Source organism: Gossypium hirsutum, chromosome A04 (assembly GCF_007990345.1).
Source record: "Gossypium hirsutum isolate 1008001.06 chromosome A04, Gossypium_hirsutum_v2.1, whole genome shotgun sequence".
In the NCBI taxonomy this organism is placed as follows: domain Eukaryota; kingdom Viridiplantae; phylum Streptophyta; class Magnoliopsida; order Malvales; family Malvaceae; genus Gossypium; species Gossypium hirsutum.
Window position 1 is genome coordinate 67341360 of NC_053427.1, and position 9896 is coordinate 67351255.

Genomic DNA, 9896 nt, shown 5'->3' on the forward strand with positions numbered 1-9896 from the left:
ACAGAAACCAAAGAGAAATAAGGCGAAGCTTACGATACACAGAGGAAGAGCAAGAGGATGATACTTCAACCACAACCAAGGAGATGGATGAAAACCAAGAAAACCCATTACCTCCTGCGATTGCTGTTAACCAGAATCCTGCTCCGCGCACTATGCATGATTATGCTAAACCTTCTTTAACAGGAGCTGAATCGAGCATAGTTACACCTACTATAGCTGCAAATACTTTTGAACTGAAACCTAACACAATTCAAATGATACAATAATTTGTTCAGTTTGATGGTTTGCAGGACAAAGATCCCAATGCTCACTTGGCAAACCTTTTGGAAGTATGTGATACATTTAAAATTAATGGCGTTTCTGATGATGCCATTCGCCTTCGGTTATTCCCTTTTTCATTGAGAAACAAATCTAAACAGTGGTTGAACTCGTTGCCACGGGGGTCAAACACTACTTGGGAACAAATGACCGAAAAGTTTTTATTAAAATATTTTTTGCCAGCTAAAACGGCTAAATTACATAATGACATCTCTTCTTTTGTGCAGATGGATTTAGAAACACTCTACGATGCATGGGAGAGATACAAGGACCTCTTGAGAAAATGCCCTCACCATGGGTTACCACTCTGGCTACAGGTTCAAACCTTTCATAATGGCCTGAATCCTTCGACTCGACAAATGGTTGACGCAGCTGCTAGCGGAACCATCAATAATAAGACACCTGAAGATGCCTATGAATTTATAGAGGAGATGTCACTGAATAACTATCAGTGGCAAGTCATGAGGACAAAGGTAACGAAAACAGTCGGCGTTTATAACGTCGATTCGGTCACCATGCTTTTTAAACAGGTAGAACTCATAAATAATAAAATCAATGGTTTTCTTAGTTCTTCACAGGTTCACCCAGTAATGCAGTGTGAAGCAAGTGAAGGTGGATCAAGCAGTTCAGAATACCCACCTTATGGCCACAACATGGAGAACGAGCAGTTAGATTACTTGGGTAACAATCCTCGATCTCAAAACAATCCTTATAGCAATACTTACAATGTAGGTTGGAGAAACCACCCAAAATTTTCATGGGGAGGCCAAGGAAATTAGAGACCACCACCCCCTCAAGGCTTTCAGTAACCACCATACCAACAAGAGAAAAAGCCGAACCTTGAGGAGATGCTAACCAAATTCATCTCAATGTTGAAAACTCATTTTCAAAATACCGAGACGGCACTCAAAAATCAACAAGCATCAATCCAGGGGCTCGAAACTCAAATTGGCGAGCTCGCCAAGTTGATTTCCAAATGACCACAAGGTAGCCTGCCAAGCAACACTGAATCTAACCCAATGGAGCAACTCAACGCGATTTCCATTCAAGATTAGGAAGGGTCAGTTGCAAAACCAAGGCCAGAAATGGTGGTAAGCAAAGGTAAGATTGAGGTAGGCCAAAATGACCTAAATCCGGTGAGTACAGAATATAAACCTCGTGTGCCATACCCCAATAAGACAAGGAAAGACCGACCAAACGAACAATTTCGTAAATTCCTTAAACTTTTAAAGAAACTAGATATTAAATTACCGTTTATTGATGTCCTTTTCCAGATGCCAAATGCAGTCAAGTTTTTAAAGGAGCTTTGAACAAATAAAGGAAAGTTGGATGAGGCGTCGCATGTGGAGTTGAATGCAGTTTGCTCAGCCATATTACATAATAAGCTACCCAACAAATTGAAAGATCCAGGGAGTTGATCGTGTGGTTTCGTGATAGATTTTAAATATTTATAATTACTCGTTCTTGAACTAACAATTATCGCGATGTAGGCAAGTGTACCTATCGAACAGTAGTATAGTTTTAGCAAGATCGAGTTGTCGAACCCAAATGAACTAAAAGTACAAGTAATAACTATCTTTTTATTATCTAGCCTAAGAATAAAGAGGTTTTGTTTTAATTAACTAATTATCTAAACGAAGAACGCACAGAGAAATGAATTGGGGAATTGCTTTTGGGAAAAATCGATTGACTTAAGACAATACCTAAAGAAAAATCCACCTAGACTTTACTTGTTATTCTGGCTCCGAATCAGACGATTTATTCATTCAACTTGTTTCGTAGAGATCCCTAAGTTATGTTATTATCCCTATTCAAGACTAATAACGTCTAATCTCTAGATTGAATAACCGAGACTTTTCTCTAATTAACACTCTAGGGTTGCATTAACTCGATCTATGGATCACCTTATTAGGTTTCACCCTAATCCGGCAAAGTCTTGTCACCCTATGTCTAGGCGCGCAATCAACTCCGCTTAATTATGAAAAATGTACTCTTATACAGGGTCTATTCCTCCTCTGAATAAGAGCATGTCTTGAATCAGTATCCTGGGATATCAAAACAAGAATTAAGAACACATAATTAAGAATAAGTTTAATATTTATCATACGATTCAGAAAATAATAACAAGATTCGTCTTAGGTTTCATTCCCCTTAGGTATTTAAGGGTTTTAGTTCATAACTAAATAAGAAAACATCTCAGAAGAATAAAGAATACAAAACATAAAGAAAACCCAAAACTCCTGAAGGGAAATTGAGGAGAGATCTTCAGTCTTGATGATGAGTCTAGCTTCTGAGATGGATCAATCGGCTTCCTTGGAGTAATTCCTTACTCCCCCTTCTCTGCCTCCCTTTTCCTCCTCGTCTAGGGTGTATTTATAGGCTTTGGGATGCCTACAAACCCTCAAAATTGGCCTTTTCCGAATTGAACTCAACTTTGGCTCGGTAAGGACACGCCCTTGTTCGATTACTTCAGGCTGTGTTCGAGCCTACCAAATTGACACGGCCGTGTGGTCTTCCCGTGTGAGGAGGTCCAGGCCGTGTTGATTTCGTATCTTGGCCCATTTTTTCCATTTTTGGCTTGTTTCTCATTCCTTTCGCTCTCCTATTCTCTTCTAAGTATAAAACATGAAATTAAAGCATTAGGAGCATCGAATTTACCAATTCTAATGAGAAATCATCCATAAAATGCATTAAACATGGGGTAAAAATATGTATAATTGATGGTTTATCAAATACCCCCACATTTAAGCATTTGCTTGTTCTCAAGCAAAATTCTCAACTCATAATCAAAATAAATTCTTCTCAACTTATAATTTCTATCGATAATATCTCAGAATAATCCATAGGTAATCTTACATTGAGAATTCAACTAAAAGAACATAAAAGTTTCAAACATTCCTAGTTGAGTATTTAATCATGCAAACATAGGTGTCTCTCCGCATCTAAGTAATTACCTTTGATTAAGAATATCACAGGGTTTCACATCCTCACTAAAGATTCACTCAAATCACTCAAAGTGTTTAAGGACAATAAATGAAGCACTCAATAGTGAATAATGAAAAGACATTACCATAGGCTTGTATGAAAATCAAATCTCCACCACTATAATTTAAGATGATACATCAATCAAAAGATCTTTGGAGGGTTGTAATGAGGCTTGGTTAGGGGGTGTGGTCACAAGCTGAAAGAAAGGGTTAGAATCGAGATTAAATTGAAAAATTACCTAACTAGAAAAAGAGTTAATCATTACTTGCGTACACAGAGCTTCTTTCTCAAACTATGAAATTTATCTTTTGAAGCTTACAAACAGAAGATAACTACTAATGTGTATACATGTTTTGTTTTTTTTAAGAACAAGTTCAAATAATATAGACTAACTATTAAGAACAAAACATAGCTAAGCAATCCATTCAACTCAAATCTCGACAAAAATAGGGATTAATTTAGGGGATTTCAACAATAATGGGTTAAAGGTTAATATTGAGGTTAATACAAGGAATGGCTTGTTAGGCTCAAATGGGTTTACTAAGGGTTAATCATGGATGTAGGCTTTTCATGGCATGAGTGGGTTAATCCTAAGTACCTTAATCATTTTGATATATCAAATCAAATAGTGTGGTCTCGACATGCATAATCCAGCAAGTTCTAGAATAACAGTTCAATACTGACGCACTCAAAGCAATAATAAAAGTGAGCATGAAAGGATTAATAGATGCTCAAAAGGCTCAAAAATCTCACAAAAATTATGGATTTTTGATTTTTAAACTCGTGAATTCCAATTCAAAGTAAGACCTAGACATAGGGAAACAACCTATAATTTTAAATTCTTAAAAATCAACTTATCATGCTTGATTCTCTAATGTCTTAAAGTTTAAACAATCAATGCATAAATCCCTATGTATTAATTCAAGATATATCAATCAAAATCATTAATCAATTAAAATTTATCCTAAATATGATATGAAAGCTTTTTAAGAGAACAAGGCAATCATTCAGTGATTTTTCTGGTTATGAAATAAATACCCCTCCCCCCACACTTAATATGTACATTGCCCTTAATGTACAAAGATAGATATTAGAGTGTAAAATAAGATAAGGAGAGAAGTGAAACTTCCTGTATGATGAATTCCTCGAACTGGAGTTTTGGAGAGTAATCGGTTTGAGAGTGGAGGAGGATACTCCGACAGTTGTAGAGGTTCATTAGGCCATAAGTCCTGCGCCAAAAGGATATTATCTCTAGTGGTAGCTGTGGTCGTGGGCGAGCAGGACATGGTAGTCGTGGAGAACCTTTCCGGTGGAGGTTTAGTTCTTATGTGATGATGAGCTTAAGAGCTCTATAGAACTGTGATAAAATCAGGAACTTTTTAGGGGATATTAGGAAGAATAGTTACTCATAAAGAAAAACCGAAATTGATAATTAAAAATAAAATTCTAAAAATACTAAAAATAAAAATAAAAAAGTAGTTTTAATAAAAATTAAAAATATAAAATAATAAATAAATATTTTTAAACATCTTCATTGCTGGATGGTTCGCAAGGTGGGGCTGGCGATGAGATGTGAAGGTGCTGATAAATTTACTGTAGAGTAGCATCAATGTTGTCAAATCGTTGTAAACACTGCTGCTCGAATCGAATGAGGCACTCAGAGATGTCAGCATATGAAGCTGCCACATGAACTGGACGAGACAGTGGTGGTGGCTGAGTCGGTGGGTCCTTGTGCTGTAGGGGGACACCATCAGGAATGTCCTTATAGGCCTCCTCCTCTGTAGATTGGGTGAGACGATACTGGGGAGGGTGGGTTCCTCGGCGTCTCTCGATCATCCTCATGCTAAGCATGCTCAAGATGCCTTGTGGAGACACCCTTTCGATGAGGGTGAGGGATGATTATTGGGCTGCTGGTTTGTTTGTATTTTGATCTACCTCACCTTGACCTTTGCTTACCACAGTTTCTTGCCTCAGTTCTAGTTCAGGCTCAACGACTCATTTGTCATCTTAAATATTAATTGCGTTGAGTTGTTCCCTTGGGTTAGGTTCGGTACTACTTGGCAAACTACCTTATGGTCGTTCGGAGATTAGTTTGGAAAGCTGGCCTATCTGAGTTTCGAGGCTTTAGATCGACGCTTGTTGATTTTTAAGTGCTGTTTTGGTGTTCTAAAAATGAGTTTTTGACACTGATATAAACTTTGAAAGCATCTCTTCAAGGTTTGGCTTCTTTTCTTATTGGTAGGGTGGTTGTTGGTAGCCCGGAGGATGTTGGTAGCTCGGAGGATGTTGTGGTCTTTGATTTCCTTGACCGCCCCACGAGAAATTGGGTGGTTCTTCCAGCCTGCATTATAAGTGTTACTATATGGATTGTTTTGAGGTCGAGGATTATTACCCATGTAGTTTAATTGCTCGTCATCCATACTGTGGCCATAAGGTCGGTATTCCGAATGGTTTGTTCCACCGCTACTTACTTCGTACTGCATTACTGGGTGAACCTGTGAAGAACTAAGAAAACCATCAATCTTTTTATTCAAGAGTTCTACCTGATTAGAGAGCATGGTGACCTAATTGACGTTATAAGCGCCTACTATTTTCATTGGCTTTGTCCTCATGACTTGCCACTGATAGTTATTCAGTGACATCTCCTCTATAAACTCATAGGCATCTTCTGGTGTTTTATTGTTGATGGTTTCGCCCGCCACTGCGTCAACCATTTGCCGAGTCGAAGGATTCAAACCATTGTGAAATATTTCTACTTGGAGCCAAAGCGGTAACCCATGGTGAGGGCATCTTCTCAAAAGGTCCTTGTATCTCTCCCATGCATCATAGAGTGTTTCTAAATCCATCTGCACAAAATAAGAGATATCATTATGTAATTTAGCCGTCTTAGGGGACGAAAAATATTTTAGTAAAAATTTTTCGGTCATTTGTTCCCAAGTAGTAATTGACCCTCGTGGTAATGAGTTCAACCACTGTTTAGCTTTGTTCCCCAATGAAAAGGGAAACAACCGAATACGTATGGCTTCATCAGAAATGCCATTAATTTTAAATGTATCGCATAGTTCTAAGAAGTTGGCTAAATGAGCATTGGGATCCTCATCCTGCAAACTATCAAACTGAACAAATTTTTATATCATTTGAATAGTGTTAGGTTTTAATTCAAAAGTATTTGTAGCTATAGCAAGACTAACTATGCTTGATTCAGTTCCTGTTAAAGAAGGTTTAGCACAATCATACATAGTGCGTGGAGCAGAATTTTGATTAACCACAATTGTAGGAGGTAGCTGATTGCCTTGGTTTTCAGCCATCTCTTCGGTTAGGGGTTGATTATTGCCTTTTTGCTCGTTCTCCGTGTATCTTAAGTTGCGCCTTATTTCTCTTTAGTTTCTACGAACTGTACGATCGATTTCTTCGTCAAAAAGTAATGGTCTCGACGGGTTTCTTCTAGTCATAAACTATAAAAACCTGCCAAGAGAAAGAAAGAGTAGGTTAATAAATAATAATAATAAAAATTAAATTAAATTGCAAGAAAAATAAATGGCTAAAGTAATAAAAATTGAGCGTTCCTAATATCTTAGCTCCCCGGAAACGATACCAAAAACTTGATCGCATGGTTTCATGATGGGTTTTAAATATTTATAATTACTCGTTCTTGAACAAACTATTATCGCGATGTAGGCAAGTGTACCTATTGAACAGTAGAATAGTTTTAGCAAGACCGGATTGTGGAACCCAAAAGAACTAAAAGTACTAGTAATGACTGTCTTTTTATTATCTAGCCTAAGAATAAAGAGGTTTTGTTTTAATTAACTAATTATCTAAACTAAGAACGCACAGAGAAATGAATTGGGGAATTGCTTTTGGGAAAAATTGATTAACTTAAGATAATACCTAAGGAAAAATACACCTAGACTTTACTTGTTATTCTGGCTCTGAATCGGAGGATTTATTCATTCAACTTGTTCTGTAGAGATCCCTAAGTTATGTTATTATCCCTATTCAAGACTAATAACATTTAATCCCTAGATTTGAATAACCAATATTTTTCTCTAATTAACACTCTAGGGTTGCATTAACTCGATCTATGGATCCCCTTATTAGGTTTCACCCTAATTTGACAAAATCTTGTCATCCTATGTCTAGGCGCGCAATCAACTCCGCTCAATTATGACAAATGTACTCTTAGACAGGGTCTATTCCTCCTCTGAATAAGAGCATGTCTTGAATCAGTATCCTGGGATATCAAAACAAGAATTAAGAACACATAATTAAGAACAAGTTTAATATTTATAATACGATTCAGAAAATAATAACAAGGTTCGTCTTAGGTTTCATTCGCCTTAGGTATTTAGGGGTTTTAGTTCATAACTAAATAAGAAAACATCTCAAAAGAATAAAGAATACAAAACATAAAGAAAACTCAAAACTCCTGAAGGGAAATTAAGGAGAGATCTTCAGTCTTGATGATGAATCCGACTTTTGAGATGGATCAATCGGCTTCCTTGGAGTAATTCCTTACTCCCCCTTCTCTACCTCCCTTTTCCTCCCCCTTTAGGGTGTATTTATAGTATTTAGAATGCCTAAAAACCCTCAAAATTGGCCTTTCTGAATTGGACTCAACTTGGGCTCGGTAGGGACACGCCCGTGGTCGAGCCTGTCAAATTGACACGATTGTGTGGTTTGCCCATGTGAGGAGGTCCAGGCTGTGTTGATTTCGTACCTTGGCCCATTTTCTCCATTTTTGACCCGTTTCTCGTTCCTTTCGCTCTCCTATGCTCTCCTAAGTATGAAACATGAATTTAAAGCATTCAGAGCATCGAATTCACCAATTCTAATGAGAAATCATCCATAAAATGCATTAAAAATGGGGTAAAAATATGTATAATTGATGGTTTATCAGGAGTTTTACGATTCCTTGTTTAATTGTTAGTTTAGATGTTCATAATGCATTGGCTGACTTAGGGGCAAGCATTAATGTTATAGCTCATAAAATGTTTAAACAACTAGGTCTTGGGAAACCCAAACAAACTAGAATGAGCATTCAATTGGATGATAAAACCATTAGATTTCGTAGGGGTATCATTGAAGATGTTCTTGTTAAGATCGATAAATTTATATACCCAGTAGACTTTGTTGTTCTAGACATGGAAGAGGATAGTAACGCACCTTTAATTTTAGGACTACCCTTTTTAGTGACTGCTAGAACCATTATTGATGTTGGTACAGGTGAACTCACACTTCGTGTGGGAGACGAAACAATCACCCTTCAAGCTCGCAATTCGAGTAACACATCAAAAATTGAAGGTGGTTGTATAAATCATTCTACAAGTACTAATCATATGGTGACACGCTCTATGCAGGAAAGAGTTTCGAAGAACACATATGAGCTGTGTTCAAACAACAACAAAGGACCTATCTATAAAAAATGAAGGCTATATATCGAGGAGCTAGATAAATGGCAGACACAGAAACCGAGAACACCCAATAAATCGAAACCGAGCCAAGACAAGCTCAATACCTTACCAAATCAACTTAAGGTTGGAGACAAAGTACTACTAGATGTAGTAGATCCTCACATTGCCACTCCTGAACCTAATGAAGAAATTCCTCTTACGGTACTCAGTATTTTCCCGTATGGTACAGTCGAGGTAATTCATCCCAAATTCGACACATTTAAGGTAAACAATACCCGTGTTAAACCTTATGTTGATAAAGTTGATAGCAGGGATGAGGAGTGTAAACTCCTCGCACCATCTTGACCATGCAGAAGAGAGGTAAGTCGAGCTTAGACTATAAATAAGCGCTTCTCGGGAGGCAACTCGAGCACTAACAGTGTTAATTTCTTTAAATTTTAATTTTTAACATCTACCATACTAACCAAATCGTAGAATACAGGCTTACTAAAGCCCACAGGGCCAGGCACACGGGCGTTCATTAGGCCCTATGAAAACAGGGTAAGATTTTTTCCCCAATACGGAATGCGATAAGTTGCCACGGTCGTGCGATATGGACGTGGGCGAAACTGCCAAAACAACACGGGCGTGAGACACGCCCATGCCTCGAAACCATGGTTGAAACTGAGAATGTAACACAGACGTACGGCACGCCTGTGCCATCCACACGTGGTCAACACTGTCCAAACCAACACGGGCGTGGACCTATGTACATGGGCATAGGAGAAGTGAACGAAGCAAGATACGGTCGTGTGACATGGTCGTGTGTGCCCACATGCCCAAGCAACACGGGCGTGGGCCGAATGTTAGACGTGCCCAAATTTAAAAATCGCAAAACACACGGGAAAAAATTAGGGCACACGGGCATGTCCCACAGCCATGTGTCCCAAAATCCATATAAACCCCTCACTATTCATCATCTCCCTCCTGAAAAATCCCTAACTCTAGCCGCTACAACTCCACACGCCCTACCTCTCACGCCCGTGCGCTGCCTACAACACCGATTCCAACGCCCAAGCTCCTTCATTTTACGTTTGTTTACTCTTTTCTCTCTATTTTTTTAAATATGTTTCTTATTTCATGATTTCTCTACTTTATTGAACTATTGTGAATGAATATTCATAGTTCGAATATTAAAAT

General features: G+C 38.0%; 2 non-coding genes across 2 annotated transcripts; one reads left to right on the forward strand and one right to left on the reverse strand.

Moving 5' to 3' along the window:
- Nucleotides 1–513: 513 nt before the first annotated feature.
- On the reverse strand, nucleotides 514–619 carry LOC121228372 (small nucleolar RNA R71). The gene has a single exon (XR_005925948.1). It is a non-coding gene; the product is annotated as a small nucleolar RNA R71 (small nucleolar RNA).
- A 5456-nt stretch (nucleotides 620–6075) lies between these two features.
- On the forward strand, nucleotides 6076–6181 carry LOC121228816 (small nucleolar RNA R71). The gene has a single exon (XR_005926392.1). It is a non-coding gene; the product is annotated as a small nucleolar RNA R71 (small nucleolar RNA).
- Nucleotides 6182–9896: the final 3715 nt, after the last annotated feature.